A 15,213-nucleotide genomic window follows, 5' to 3' on the forward strand; every position below is an offset into this window, starting at 1 on the left:
TTTCTTCTGTCTCTTACAAGCTTGCCTAATCATGCAGATGGAGCGTTCAGCTCTAATCAAGGGGCTAAAATGTTTAATGTTGTGCAAAATAACAAGCTTAGCAGCGAAGGGACAATCAAAAAGCTGGATTGTGAATATTAAGATTCCCATGACTGTTGAAAGGAAACATTCCAGCACTTCTTGCTCGTGACGCGTGCTCCGGCGCGGTTTGGGAACCATGACGCAAACTTACAAAGTCCGCACACTTAAAACGCCGAAGAGTCTCTGCACCATCACAAGAGCATTTTCCTCCACTTCATCTCTGAAAATGAGACGGAATTATTTGGAACGCGTCGCGGTTACTGATGAGTTTACATGTAAGCCGGCATGTTTACTTCATTCATAATTTCCCTCGTTGTCTAAATCCTCGTGTTGTTGGCAAACCGCTCGGACAAATTAGCTTTGACGGATTTAGGAACACTGCCCTGCTGCATTTCCGTGTGTTGCTTCTAAACAGAGACAGTGTGTGCGTGTGTGTGTGTGTGTGTGTGTGCGTGTGTGTGTGTGTGTGTGTGTGTGTGTGTGTGTGTGTGTGAGAGAGAAAAGAGTGCGAGAGACTGAGAGGTCTCTGATACTGCTGGGTATGAACCCAGGTTGTCCATCATGGTTGGACCGAATATAGAAGTGGTCACTCCTGACAGCTCTACAATCTTAGATTTTCCAGTCTATTTGAGATGAAGAGGGATCACAGGGGGTGGTAGTCAGCTTGGTAGCTAATGGTGGCAAAAACCAGAGTTATCAGCACTGAAAGACTCATCCATCTTCTCTCCACTCCAGCGGTGAAAAGCAAACATGCAGAACAAGACGCCCATACAGCACGCAGCTCTCACACTCTTGGCCAAACACACCTAACAGAGATAACAAGACGCTTAAGAGGCTGGGAGTCACCCACAGGGCTGCAATGTCAATAAATCCTGCCTGTTAGATGAAAAACAGCTATAAGAGGAGATTCACAAGCCATATTTGGTCTTATGAGGTGTCAAACTAATGTTACAGATAAATGGAATTATTTCTAAAGATGCGTCACAGTGTACTTTCGATATGTATTCAGGATCTACAATGAATCCTTGTATGGGCGTTACATACATAGTTGTTCAGGTGGAAAATTCAACAGTAAAAATGTAGCATTTGTTGTACAATTTTGTGGTACTTGTACTCCATCATGTACTACCTTTTTCTGGTATTTCACAATATTTTATAGAGAAAAACTTTTACCATTTACCTGAAAGCTGTAGTTATTAGTTACCTCCACCATGGAGGTTATGTTATTGATTCGGTTTGTTTTGTTTGTCAGCAGGATTACAGAAAAACTACCAGCTCGATTTTTATTAAACTTGGTGGAAGGTTGCAACATGGACCAAAGAAGAACCCAAGACATTTTGGAGCGCGTCCAAATCAGGGGCCAGATACACGCTTTATCTTTCACTTATGAAAACGGCCTTGGCGGAGGTCTGCGCTCTATGAGAGCCCTTCTAGTGTAGCATAAGATAATAAAATATCCATCCATCCATCGTTTACCGCTTATCCGGGGTCGGGTCGCGGGGGCAGCAGCTCCAGTAGTGAACCCCAAACTTCCCTTCTCCGGGCCACATCCTCCAGCTCCGACTGGGGGATCCTGAGGCGTTCCCAGTGAGGAGATATAATCTCTCCATCGAGTCCTGGGTCTTCCCCGGGGTCTCCTCCCAGCTGGACGTGCCTGGAATACCTCCCTAGGGAGGCGCCCAGGATGCTCCTTATTAGATGAACCACCTCAACTGGCTATAATAAAATATGACGATGTAATATATATAATGAGCTTATGAAATATGATGTATTGCTTGGATAGATTAAACTACCCAATATTATATAAAGTAGTTTGTATGTATGTAGCAATATACAATTATTGATAGACACTTCTGCTGCTTTTCCCAAAATGGCCGTATTTGGAGTATTTTAACATTGAGATATTATTTATTTTACTTAAATAAAATATCTCACTACAGCTGCCATCCCTGTCAGTTTGTGTCCAATTTTCTAATGTTTTTTTAGTAAAGCATCATTTTCTAGATAACAAAACATGGTATTTCTAGGCTTCTTTGCCATTTAACAGACATACTGTCAAAAGACACGAGGAGAGCAGTCTTCAACAAATATAAATATATATAAGTCAAATGTAAAAATAAAGAAATAACTAAAGTAATAATAAATAGATAGAAACAACAATGAACTAACAAAAACCTAAATATATATATTTTTTAAATATATAAGTAAAATATATAAATAATAATAAATAGAAAAACTAACAAAAATATAACGATAATAATAATGACAACCCTTATAGCAATAATACCACTTGTATAGTTTGTTTCCAACTCTTATATTACAAAGTTGAAGGATTAGTATGTAATCCCACCAGACATTAAAGAGTTAGTTACAGTTCACTACCACTGTCATTCTTACTGTATGTGCATGTATTGAGTTTTAAGGTGTTTTTTTGCCAACTGCCTGAGCCATCAATCATTACTAACATGAAGTGATAATATTTATTTGCCCTTTTATTAACCTACACCACAAGAAAACATATTAAAATATATTTTCTTTTATTCAACAAGTCATTTCGCAGCCCCCCCTTTGGGTGAAAGAATGCCTGCGGAGAGAAAGAAGGTCATTCTGTAGCTGCAGTTCACTGCCTGAGGTTGTGCAGTCCCCTCCGCGCTTTCCAGCCACAGACAGATCCTCTCATCGAGGAACGTGCCATTTTCTTAACGCCGGCCGACCCTTATCAGGACCCGTAGCAACCATTCCGATTGACGATGATAATTTAATCGGCGTCTTTCAGCTGAGCGGACCACCAGGGAGGCATGCAGACGTCCACACCAATGTGCCTGGGAGTATTTGAGCAACAAGGTTTAAGAGCTTTAACTATGACGTACTCCATCAGGGATTGTTCCAATGGTTCTTCCCCGGTGTGGGAGGATTTGGAGGGTCAACGCATTGCATTGTGCTGACCTACAGTTGGTACTTTTGGCACTTTGACTGATAAAGCAGGACGTTTTTTAGAGGTTGCTATACCATTTGAATATGGGTTAAATAAATACTTTTGTGAAGTAAGGTGTAGGAAAATAGAGAATATTATATAAGCAAGTTGAGACAATTAGTTTCTGCACTAGTTTTTGAAAGCTGTTCAATGTTCCCGTATATATAAATTGACAAAAACTACACATGAAGTATAGCAACCGAACCAAACAACCGAATAGCTCCAGCAAACAATCCTCCTTAGTATTCAGCCTCTCTACCATCGATGGAAAATGAAATGTCTCTAAGCTTTATTCATAACCTGTAAGCTGATATCATCTGAGGTCAGGTTTCTTTTCTCAACAAGCATTTCCCTGGTGCCATTGTTGCTGCTATATTTAGCAGCAGAGGGAGAGGACACACGTGCCACTCATGAAGGGGCATACAGGGCCTCTGTTGAACTAGCCACGGTCACAACAGGCCAGTGTGCTGCTGCTGCTGCACAGAGGACTCTGTGTCCCACCGACACCATTACCATACAGGACAGCAGGTCACCAACAACCACGGAGAACCACTGGGGAACTGCTGCTCATGGCTGCTACCAATACACATGTTATGATTGTTTTTCAGTCTTTAGATTGTGTATAAAAAGGTGCAACACGTCACATTCTTCCACTTCCTTCCGCCTTGGGCCGATATCTCTATGGTCCCCAAGCTCTGTCGATGGAGTTGGAGTTTTTTCTCTATCGTCTTGCGCCTTTTTTTATTTTGGGCCTCTCTTTCCTTCGTTTGCTTTCTGGGGTCCAGTGTGAAGTGACCCTTGGGATCGCATTGATGTCCATTCTGAGCACATGGCCAATCCAGGTGTGTCTCGGGAGTAAGGAGAGTAGGTCATCTTGCTGGGTGAATTTAAGATGGTTAGTATTGGAGATGGTCTTTGGCCAGATTATATTCCAGATCTGACACAGGCATGATGTTTGGAAGGGGGATAGTTTGTGAGAGTCCTGTGCTGTTGGTTTCCTGCATTCTTCAGGGCAGAATAGTGTTTATAGCACTTGGTAGATCTGGAGTTTGGCTTTGGTACTGTATCGTTTGGCTTTAATTGAGTTTTTCCCGTGTTTCTTAATCCTAATATGTTGCTCACTTGTGATAAAAATAGTCCTAATAATGCATATTTCATTATATATTTGGCCATTTAAATGCAGAAATCCTTCTCGAAAAGACTGGACTTTTCAATTTGGTGAAAATATGAGTCTGGCATACAAAAACCTAGACGAAGAAACTGCGACTATTATATTTAATATGAGTCCCCATAGCCTGGACACAGACAACTGTGCTAATAGCTCCATGATTAATATGGTATATTTTCTGTATGGGGAGGTGTTTCCGTGAAAAGCCACGAGACCTTAAAATGTTACAACCTAGTTTTTAGTAGCTTACAACTATTTTCCAGCCTTGTCTGCAGTCTAAAAATGGTTCTCCAACTCTCATACACACCTCTGAAATAGTGGTTGCGCCGTAAAAATGTCCCCTTATCTTTCCTGTGTGTGTAAATCCTGGCTTGTCTAATCCAAGCAATATAACGAAAATAGAGAATGGCTGTGGTGAGACAGGAAGGATAAGTGGGGGGAAAAAAGAGAGAAGGAAAACAAGAGGGAGGTGAAATCCCATCATAGGAAAGAAGGAAATCAAGTAAAAACAGAAAATTAAGTGCATACAGTACTTTGCCATTTTATAGCAAGAAACACGTGTGCTGCTCTCAATGTATTTTGGAAATTTTTAGCTTTTGGCTGTTCTGTTCTGATTTTTAAAAATGAGTTTAGCATCTTTATCATTGAATTCAAACCCACTGCACTCTGCATTTGGACACCAGACATGCCATCTGCTGCGACTTTAACAGGTTTTAAGTAATAAAATATGAGACAAAGCTTCGGCCAACACAGCCTTTGACACAGCAGTTCTTCAGAATAAAAAGAAACCAAGAAAAAGAAACACTTTTAAGTGACATGGGGTGTTGCTAAGAAGTGTATTTATACAAGGTATGGAACATGGGAGTCAAAGAATGGAAACAAGGGTGAGGAAAACAGGTAGAGAGAGGCAGGTACCAAATCACTCATCGTAAGTGGGTAAAAATGGATGGATGAAAGATATATGGCTTTTACCTTCCATAGATGATGCTGGTGTTAGTGTCGATGATGGCGGCGGCGGCGGTTGCTGACGTCTTTGCTCCCTCGGGTGTCCTTCAGATGCCAGAAGGGAAAAAGGTGCACCCTCCCCTATGACATCAGAAGTGAGAACATTAGTTTTTACTCGTCGCATCAGGTGCATTTTCTCCGACCACTGACTCCCCCTCTGCTGACCACACTGTGTTGTAGCCATTGTACATGTTTCCACTTGCTTTGCTGTGTGGTTGTGGGTTAGTGCAGGAGACAAGTCTCTCTTGAGTTGGTTGAACACATTGTATTGTAACACAAGTCTTGTTCTAATGATGTCACCAGCTAGACGTAAGTCAGAATGGTGGAAAATCATGAAAACAGGGTTTTAGAAATATCCATCTTAAGAAACACCATATGTGTTCGTCTTTCTGCTTAGATACAAACAAGGTTACCTGAGCTTTATAAGACAAAGGTCTGGCTACATGCGATAGCAGAGCCACTGTCTCCAACAACATCACGTTCCCGCACAACTTAACTGCATTCTCGTTTACATTTCAAGGGAAACATATATTCTTCCAGTTTACGGTCCCAGTTTTAAACACGTGGTTAACGTTGTAAATTAACACAAAACAAGACAAAAAAACTACTTGCTTATGTGAGGGCAACAAAATGACTTGATTACGTTGAGCTTAATAAAATAGGTTTCCCTCGAAATGTGATTGACGATGCAGTTTCGTTGTATTGGTAGGTCATTTCTAGGAGACCAGTCTGGCCACTGATAGGTCGCTTTTAGTAAGAACATGGAGTTTTTAACAGTTACAGACGACTAAAATTCATAGTCTCCAGAGAACGACATCAAGGACATTTCCTCGGTATCATGTGTTTCCACACATTTCAACTCCATCTCTGCCTGGATGAAGTTAGTTGCGCTACTACCAGGCCAACTGGGCCTGATATACACCACGTGGCAGGTTGCCTGGGTATCTCTTGATTCAATAGTGCAAATTTCCCTGACACATTCTTGAACCAATGTAAAACATCCCTTCAATGTGAAACATCCCTCACGTAATCACGGAATAAGGTTTGCAGTAGTCATCTGTCTGCAGGCCTGTTTGTCTGCCATCTCCAGGACTATAGAAGCAGAACGTGATGATGCTACAGAGCTCCATTTCCATAAGCCAACCCCCAGCATGTGTGCATTTGTGTGTGTCCCCAATACAGGGGCGACACACACATTCACACACTGTCTCAGTCTTAATGCAGTGGCATACTGGGGACATGAAGTAAAGGCTTTTGTGTGAGGGACTGCAGCGATGACATGGTACTACTCCTGACCCTCGGGGTGAAAAAGGCTGATACCTAACATTTGTTTCCACTGCAGGCTCTGTTCCAAAGTTACTGTAGTACCAGTTATAAATCAAGACCATACCTCCACGTGAGGAGGGGGACGGATACAGAGCAGAGGGAGAGCAGGATGTTTAATATACATTAAGGTCTAGTTGCCACAGATTCACCAACATGAACAAGAACTGTTTTTGTATGATGCACGTAATTGACATGCATGTGTGTCAGTGATGGCACTCAACTGCACTCCTCATGGAAAAAGTGCTGCAACTAACAAATGTTTATATTCTCTATTAATCTGCCGGTTATTTTCTCGATTAATCGTTTGGTCTATAAAAAAATGTCCATCACAGTTTCTCCAAGGTAATGTCTAATGTCTAAATATTCAGTTTTAAATTATATAACATAGCGAAAAGTAGCAATTTTCCATATTTGAGAGGAGTATCTGTTCTCAAGGTCAAAACAGATTGAAAAAATAATAATAATGCTGGACTGCGATCAAGTTTTTAAAGGAGTAAGCTAAACAAACAAACTTGAAATGACTATTAAAAAATGTGAATCCAGACATTATTTTTCAGTTTGTCTGTACATACCGTGTAACACACGCTGTTCAGAGACATGTTTTGGTTTTTGCACAATATGTTTAATATTCATGGTTATTTCCCCACAGGGGAGATGTCCTGCACAGGGTCTGCAGACAGACTTTGTTTGTTTTACACTTGAGCCTACTGTGTGTATGCTGAGACAGAAAAACTCATTTTCAGCTGACGAGGTACTAGAGTAAGTGCTGATGGCTGAAAAGGAAGTTTTTCCCCCAGCTTGTCTTGGGGACTTTGAATAATATTAGCAGTATTTTAACAAATATGCAGTGAGAAGTGAAATCCTTGCATGCTCACAGACACACAGACACACAGACACACACAGACACACACACACACACACACCACCAGGTTGTAAACGGTCAATTAAGTATTTTTTCTAAACAGAGATGAAATGCAAAAAGCTGAGGTACAGCCGACAGTCAGGCACTTAGAATATATTTTGCCATTAGCTGTATTATGTAACTGAGAGTATTTCACACAGTCTGCAGCCATTGTTTTGGTAGCATACTTGAATTTTCTGCAATAAAACATCTACAAATAAGATATTGAGATACAAACATTCACGTTGTTGAAAAGCCACGTTTGCACCGTGCTTCCAACTGTGAGTGCTAACCAGGCGAGACAGGCTAAGCTTTATTTTCATCAACTCTCTATTTTCTCTTTGAGTCATCAGGTTCTGACATTATTCTTGGAGAGCTACTATGATGCAAGTATCTTGTTCGCTCCAGATAAAACAAAGACTTTGGCCCGTTCTCCCTCCTTCCTCGCTGCCCTCGCTGTCTGAAACTGGACTCCCTCCATTCCCGATTGTATCATGTTCGGCCTGTCCTCTCCCTCTCCTCTCTCTCGTTTCTTGGCATACGGTTCACCGCATGAGGTCCTGGCCTGGGAGGCCTCAGGTTGTAGTAATGACACTGTTTTCACTAAACTGCCCTCTCAAGGCAAACGCAGCCCCTATCAGGTTTCATACCATGGTCCATTAGGCTGGTGACTCATCAGAGCGACTGTTTTTTCCCTCTGTTCATAGCTACAACATCTGGGGAACCTGTGGCCAAAGGACAAGAGGACAAGAGCACCACCCATTGAGTGTGTGGGTGAGGTTATCATGAAAGAGGAACATGGACACTAGCAACCAGAGATCTTTGGGAGTCCATCAGTCACTTTAGTCGCTATAGATATTTGTTTCAAGCTGCTTTTGATGCCAATTGACAGTTGTTTATGTCTTGCCCCATTTAAGCCAACTTCACACTACACAACTTGTTGTTTTGTAATCAGGATTCTTGAAGTCATTGTGGTTTTCACACTTCCTGACGGAGCGGTGACAGGGGGGTCACACACTACCAGATCTTTCACCTGTTTCCCAGGTGCAACAAGAACTTTGGTCCGTGTTGCAAAGGACCCTCCCTCAGGTTTCCCCTCAACCCGTGTCTTAGATATTCCAGATATTTACTGATGCATGTGCAACAGTTCACACACAGCACTCGGGCGCCGCACCAACGCTGATTTCCCTCTGATCTGGGGCTTTTGTCGGAAAGATCTAAAAACTGGCGACGGGTGAAAAATAAGGGCATTTTTTCAAATGAAAAGCCTGTAAAAAGAAGAAGCAGATGAAGGCAGACTTTCCCTGGAGCCGCTATCAGCACCACTATATTAGCACCAAGGCTCCACCAATGCAATAGATGTTCCAATGCTGAACAGCTATTCTCTAATGTAATCTGACTCTAATATAATGTAATTATAATATACAGCAGTTCGCTGATGACATGCCACTTTCCCTTTGAACACTAACGCTAGATAAACACACAGTTTAATCCATTCCTTACACTTTTGCACTTGTGTATTTGGTTACAGAACCGTAATTAAACAATCTAAACTCTTCCTCACTGCTTCAACATGTGGATATTAAAATCCAAAGCCTTGACAGACCAACTGTGCATAGTTACAGTTTCTGAGTTATGATTGGACAATCACTGTTCAGGGGCAAGGTTTATCAAAAGGTCAGCTCATTTTACAAATTCATACAAATCTGTATGAGCCAGAAAAGCTCACCTCCCATAATTCTACATGGTAATGCTACAATAATTCTACCTGGACTAACTTCAACCAATCAGCAGAGCCCTATTCAGCAATATCCCAGAGACGACATCAAAATATCTTCACATTATCTCACCCTTACTTTTCTGCTCAGTGTGTCAAGAGCAAGGTCGACACAAAACACACGGCGATAAATTGTGATCAAAAGACAACAAGAGGCAGTGGGAGCATAACTCAGGCTCGGTGGAATCACACATGTGCTGATCGCCCATAACTCACGCAGGGCTGCTGCTCTCTGCTGCCAGTAACTGTCACAGTGGCTTAAGGTTTTGGCTGATTGGTCCAACAAGCAGCTCGGAGCAGGAACATCCTGGAGAGAACAAAGAGTTTCAACATGAGCTGAGGCCTAATGGGCAGAGGCTGTGGCTGGAGAGTTGCGAGTTTGAGTCCACGCTGGAAAAAATGTTTTGGGGGAGAAAGTGACATAGTGTGACCTCGAGCATCTCTAAGCCCGATAAATAAAGGTTAGACAAAATGGACAAAGAAACATCTGTTATTGATTAGCACTTCAAAAGGTTTTCTACTGAAAGACAGAATTAAGGATCAAGTAAAAATGTCTTTTCACAGATGATCTGATAGCTTCTCTCGTCAGTAAGGAGACGCCTGTCAAAGGAACTCCTCAAGGTTTTAAACAAACAAGGCCAATACAGCATCACCACAGTGCACAAGCTCGTGAATACATTGACTGAACACACATGTAAGTATGTGCTGTAGTTTATACGTGCATGAAAATGTCTGCTGTGCAGTAAGTTAGTGGCAAGAAAGAAAGAAGACTAGACATTGTTAATTAGGCTGTATATTGACATTGCATGTACATACATGTAAGAGAGCCAAATAATCCAAATCATTACGGAAGGTTAATAAATGAATGTTCCGTTAAATCTACCAAAAATAATCTAGGTATTAAATGTCCATTTTATTTATTTAAAATATTATATATTATATTATATTATATATTATATTATATTTTTGTTGCATTTATTTGTTAATTTTTTAAAGTATGTATTTATATCTGTATTATTTTCAAAAACGTATTTCTATATTATTTTCTTTATGCATTCCAAATTGCTTGAATTTCAAAGTTTTGTCTTATTCGCTGAAGTGAACCAAACATTTGGCTCCAACTCCAACACTTTAACCAAGAACTTATTTCTCCCTGCAGAGCAACTCTGGCTCTGTGAGATATTTGTATAATTTCATCTCTCTATCCGCAATTTCTTTCCCCCAAATAATTCTTCTTGAGGACAGAGCCAAAGTACAGCGGTGGCTCAGTAAGCATGCAATGAAAAGTTAATGGTTCCATCTACATTGTGTGTCTCTCAAGGCCTACTGTGCACCTATCCAAACAGTATCAGTGGATCCAGTTCAAGTTCACAGGATGACCTCAGTCATTCCTTTCCAAATCAAAGCTTATTGATATCGGAGCCAGAACCAAATCAAAGAGGATGGAGGAACATGAGGATGAGAGCAGCGGGGGAGAAGATGTTTTCAAGATCCTCAGAAGTGACAGAAAATATAAATGCAACAGCAAAGTTGAGCTGTGTCCAAACTGACCACACAGTGACATACAAAGGAAAGAGCTAAATCTTGCACAATGATATTGTATTTTCATTGGCGCGCTTTGTATTTATAATTTATTTGCCTATAGCTAAGCGTAGCAAGGAGTTCCTCTCCTGCGGTGACCACACATGCTAATCAAAGCATTGAACGATGGCTTGGATAAAAGCGGCAGCATTTTTTATGTACCTCTAAATCAGATGACATGGAAGGTATTCCTGCACAAGGAGCTAACACCGACTGCACATGTATACATCCAAGATAGCGCAATACTCATGCACAGAATATAGAGTAACGGTTTGGAGGTTTTTTTTAATAGGTTTTTGGTCTGTGGTTAATACAAGCTGAAGAGATGTTCACATTTTGTTCTGCAGTAAGTCTCCCACTCATGAATTTTGAAGCCTTTACGCACCTTAAAAAAGGTGGTTGCTAACGAGTGGCTAACTGAGACCGCAGAGGTTCTCAGGGACATTAAACGTTATCACTAGTCCGTCTTCACAGCTTCGTTGTATTTATACTATTCTAATACTCAAACCTTTCAATTTGTAGTATTTTCAGTTGTAGTATTGTTTCAAAAATCCTGAAAGAGTTTTTCTTCTGCAATAATACAAAATCCATTCTTCGAGGGAACTTGTGCGATTCTATCTTTCGAGTTGACCTACAGAAATACGTCACTCCTACAGCACTCTGTATTTGCTGGAGCTGTGGAGAGATGATCAACAGGAGGAACACACACTTAGTCTGATGCATGCACACACACACACACACACACACACACTCACAGACACACAGTTATTGATGGTTACGGTAGCAAATATGTCAACGCTCGCAGAATGAATAGAGCTCATCATCATCATCAACCCACCTTTCCTTTTCAGGCCATGTTTCCTTCGCCAAGGAGCCAGAACGCCAGGCTACAAGGAGATTTCAACTTTTAAAAAAAAGAAGGGAGGACTTCTCATTAAAGTGTGTTTAACCTCGGAGACAATATCAATCAAAAGACAGTCCAGCTTTCCCAAGCAGACCCAGATCAGTGTGTGTGTGTGTGTGTTCTTCATCTGCAGGCGGTAAGATATGTGCATGATACAAGTTATATGTTTCATTTTGGGGCTGGAGATTCATGCAGCAGACCTCTGCATTGTGAAGAGGACAAGTCATACAATGTCTCCGTCACCTCATTTCAGATTTCCTCTGTTTCTGTTTATTGCCAGCGAGGTATCCCATAATGCACAGGAACTGCCGATATATCTCGGCTACTTGCGGTTAGTGGGGGCATGAACCTGACATTCTGCCAAAGCAACCCGTCTCTCTGTCGGCGGGCTTGTGTCTGGTTTTTACTCTCACACACACACACACACACACACACACACACACACACACACACACACACACACACACACACACACACACACACACACACACACACACCCACACACCCACACACACAGAACCAGATACAGTTGGAGAATATGCAACCATGCCAATTAGTCCTTGGTAGTATTATGTGCGACTACAGAGAATAAAAGCCAGAAGAACAACGCAAGGAAGAACATTACGACCCCGTGTAATAAAACTAAGTGGGGGAGCTGCTGCGGTCAACATAGTGCACGTCCAGACACCCCAGAGAGGTGTTACGGTGAAAAATGTGTCTCAGCATTTATACTTCACCCATCAGGATCAAGTTAGCTTAACTCTGTTGAGAATGCAGAATGTTCTGTGATTGACAAAACGTAGAAATGATCTTTTCTTATGCGAGTGTGTATTGTTCCCGTCAGTTCAGACTTTTCTATTAAGGGGAGACACTACAGGTGAAAATGGCAACATAAGAGTTGGACAATTATGTGTCGCGTTACAAGTTTTCTGAAATGTTAAGTTTGAAAAGGCAAATGGCGCATAATCCGAACATTGGAAAAACTGCAGGTTCAAAATGTCTACATAAGAGTCAAAGGTTTTTACAGAGGGAACTTTGGATACCTCTTTGTACGACTCCATCATTTAGAAAATACTGTCAAATATGTACAAATCAGGCTTTGAATGATGAAACCCAAACACTTTGAACTATTATCGACATGAAAGGTCCTCAGTTGATTATTAACAAGAAGTAAATTAGTTTCTGAAGTGTTATCTTTAAATATGCCAATGAGACATTATCTATTACTAACATTTTGGTGAATTTAGGAGAAATCTTCACAAAGTTAGTCAAATAAACTCCTAAATGTGTATTTTGGATGTTTTCTTTCCACCAGTCTGAAAGAAGACATGTACGCAACTCTCAAAATTGTCTTATTCTATTAAATTAATGGTGTTAATATAACATCATATTAATTCATGTGCTATCATTTTTGCTCACAGGATCATTATGTTCCCCCAGAAAGCGTCCTCATGAAAGGCTCGTCTACGACAGTTCTCTGATGCTTAGTCACCAGCGTGACCTTAAAACCATCTGCTGACGCCCTGGCACTATATTCAGCATGAAGTCTGTTTTATGATGTTTTCAAAGCGGTAAATGGACTTTTGGGATGTCTGGAGGGAAGGGGGGGAGGGAGGTGTGGGGATGAGAGAGCTGACGGTGAAGATTCACTGACAGTTATTATGGTAACATGTAAACAAGCAGTGAATAGAGACACCGGGATCATCAGGATTGTGTTTTCTATTAACAATATTACATGTTGATATCATCACAGTTGGTGTTAAATGAGGTCGGTGGCGTCTCGTCATCATCGTCTCATCTTCAGTCAAGGAAAAAAATGTTGACGAACATATTTAGTCGTAGTTTTCTGTAACCAAATTGATCACCTCCAACAGGTGTTTCTGTGTATTTAAATACATATGCAACATATTCCCATTATATTAGGGCGATTGTGTGGAAGGTGAATTTATCAATTAAATAATCCCTGTGTCCCTGGACGATACCGCGCGTCATCAATCCGTGCTAACGTGCTAACAGTGTTAGCATCACAAATGTATGAATAAGCTTCGTAGCAGTTGTTGCACATTGTTGACGGAAACAGAAAGGGCTGGGCTCAAAATAGCACCTGGCTTCGAGGTGCACGGCCCCTCACAACGTCTTCACTAAACCTCACAAGGCGGAAACATATGTGCATCTGCCAGACATAGTAAGAAAAATAAATACGACTAAATTCAGCGTCTGTGTGGGCCGACAGAGGGACATAAACTGGAAAGCGAACACATGTCTGCACCTCCACGTGCATCTGTTGTTTAGACACCACCACCCACACTAAACAGCTCACTGTTGTCGCCAGTCTTCTCCTGCTGCAAGTGGACGGAAAACCCTCGACTATCAGGCCTTCGTAGAAACACATCGTCACACTGTGAATGCAACTTGAGGGTTGAATACAATTAAATTAAAACATTAATATTGCAGGAATAGAAATCACTGTCTGAAAGGTTATAATACAAAGAACTTGTGTCTATAACCTAAAAGCTCATAAACACTGCAGAATTATTCACTTTCTATGTTTCCGCTGTGATCAATACAAACAGATGCAGAGCGGGACGAACACCAATACATCAAATTAAAAAAAATACTCATACCAACTGTTCACACTTTGAATTGAACCTTAACCCTACTCAGTCTGCAAAAAAAAGCCATTTTACACATATATTACATGGAGGAGTTGAGAAACGATCAACTCTATGCTCATGATCTTCAACCAGTAGCGTTCATTTTTGATGAGCGTGTGAAATTACTCCATATCCAGCTGGTGCTACAGCCACTCTTACCGAGGGTAAGAAATAGGGCCGCAATGCTTACCAAGTTTACCAGGTTGTGTGTCATAGATGTATTATACTGTTTTAATAACACATATAATAAAGAATATTCTGCAAAGCAAGTAGCAATTATGTAAAGAACCACTTTATCATGCAAAGGGATATTTATTTAATATAAAACATCATGTGGGATTCTTGTGTGTCATGTAATACCACATCACATAGATTTAACCATTTGCTCTAAGTTTTGGCTTTTTCCATATCTCAATTGAAAACTCCCAAAATGTGCAGACACTCAGGTTTCAACAATCAAACTGAACTAAAATCCCATTAAAATACTTTTAGTAAAAGCATGTAATGTGAACTCTCCACACGAGGACAGCTTGGTATTTCTTTGGCGTTTAGATTATGGCGGCGATCGGAGTCAAATATGAACATTGTCTGCACGGTGTTATTCTACATCAGCTCCATGTTAGGATCTGGAGTCCAGCCTTCCCTCGGCTTCATCAATCACGCCCCCGACAGTGAATGGCAGAATAATATTGTTGCTGGTGGTTGATTGGGAAGGTTCCCCTGTGACTGTGTGTACGAGTGAGACATAGAGGGAGTATGAATGTGTGTATTTGTATGTTAATATAGACTTTCTTCACTGTGGCCGTCAGTGATTTCTTTTTTTTTTAAGTCATGTGAGCGTG

The sequence above is a fragment of the Cottoperca gobio genome, chromosome 19 (assembly GCF_900634415.1).
Source record: "Cottoperca gobio chromosome 19, fCotGob3.1, whole genome shotgun sequence".
Lineage (NCBI taxonomy): Eukaryota > Metazoa > Chordata > Actinopteri > Perciformes > Bovichtidae > Cottoperca > Cottoperca gobio.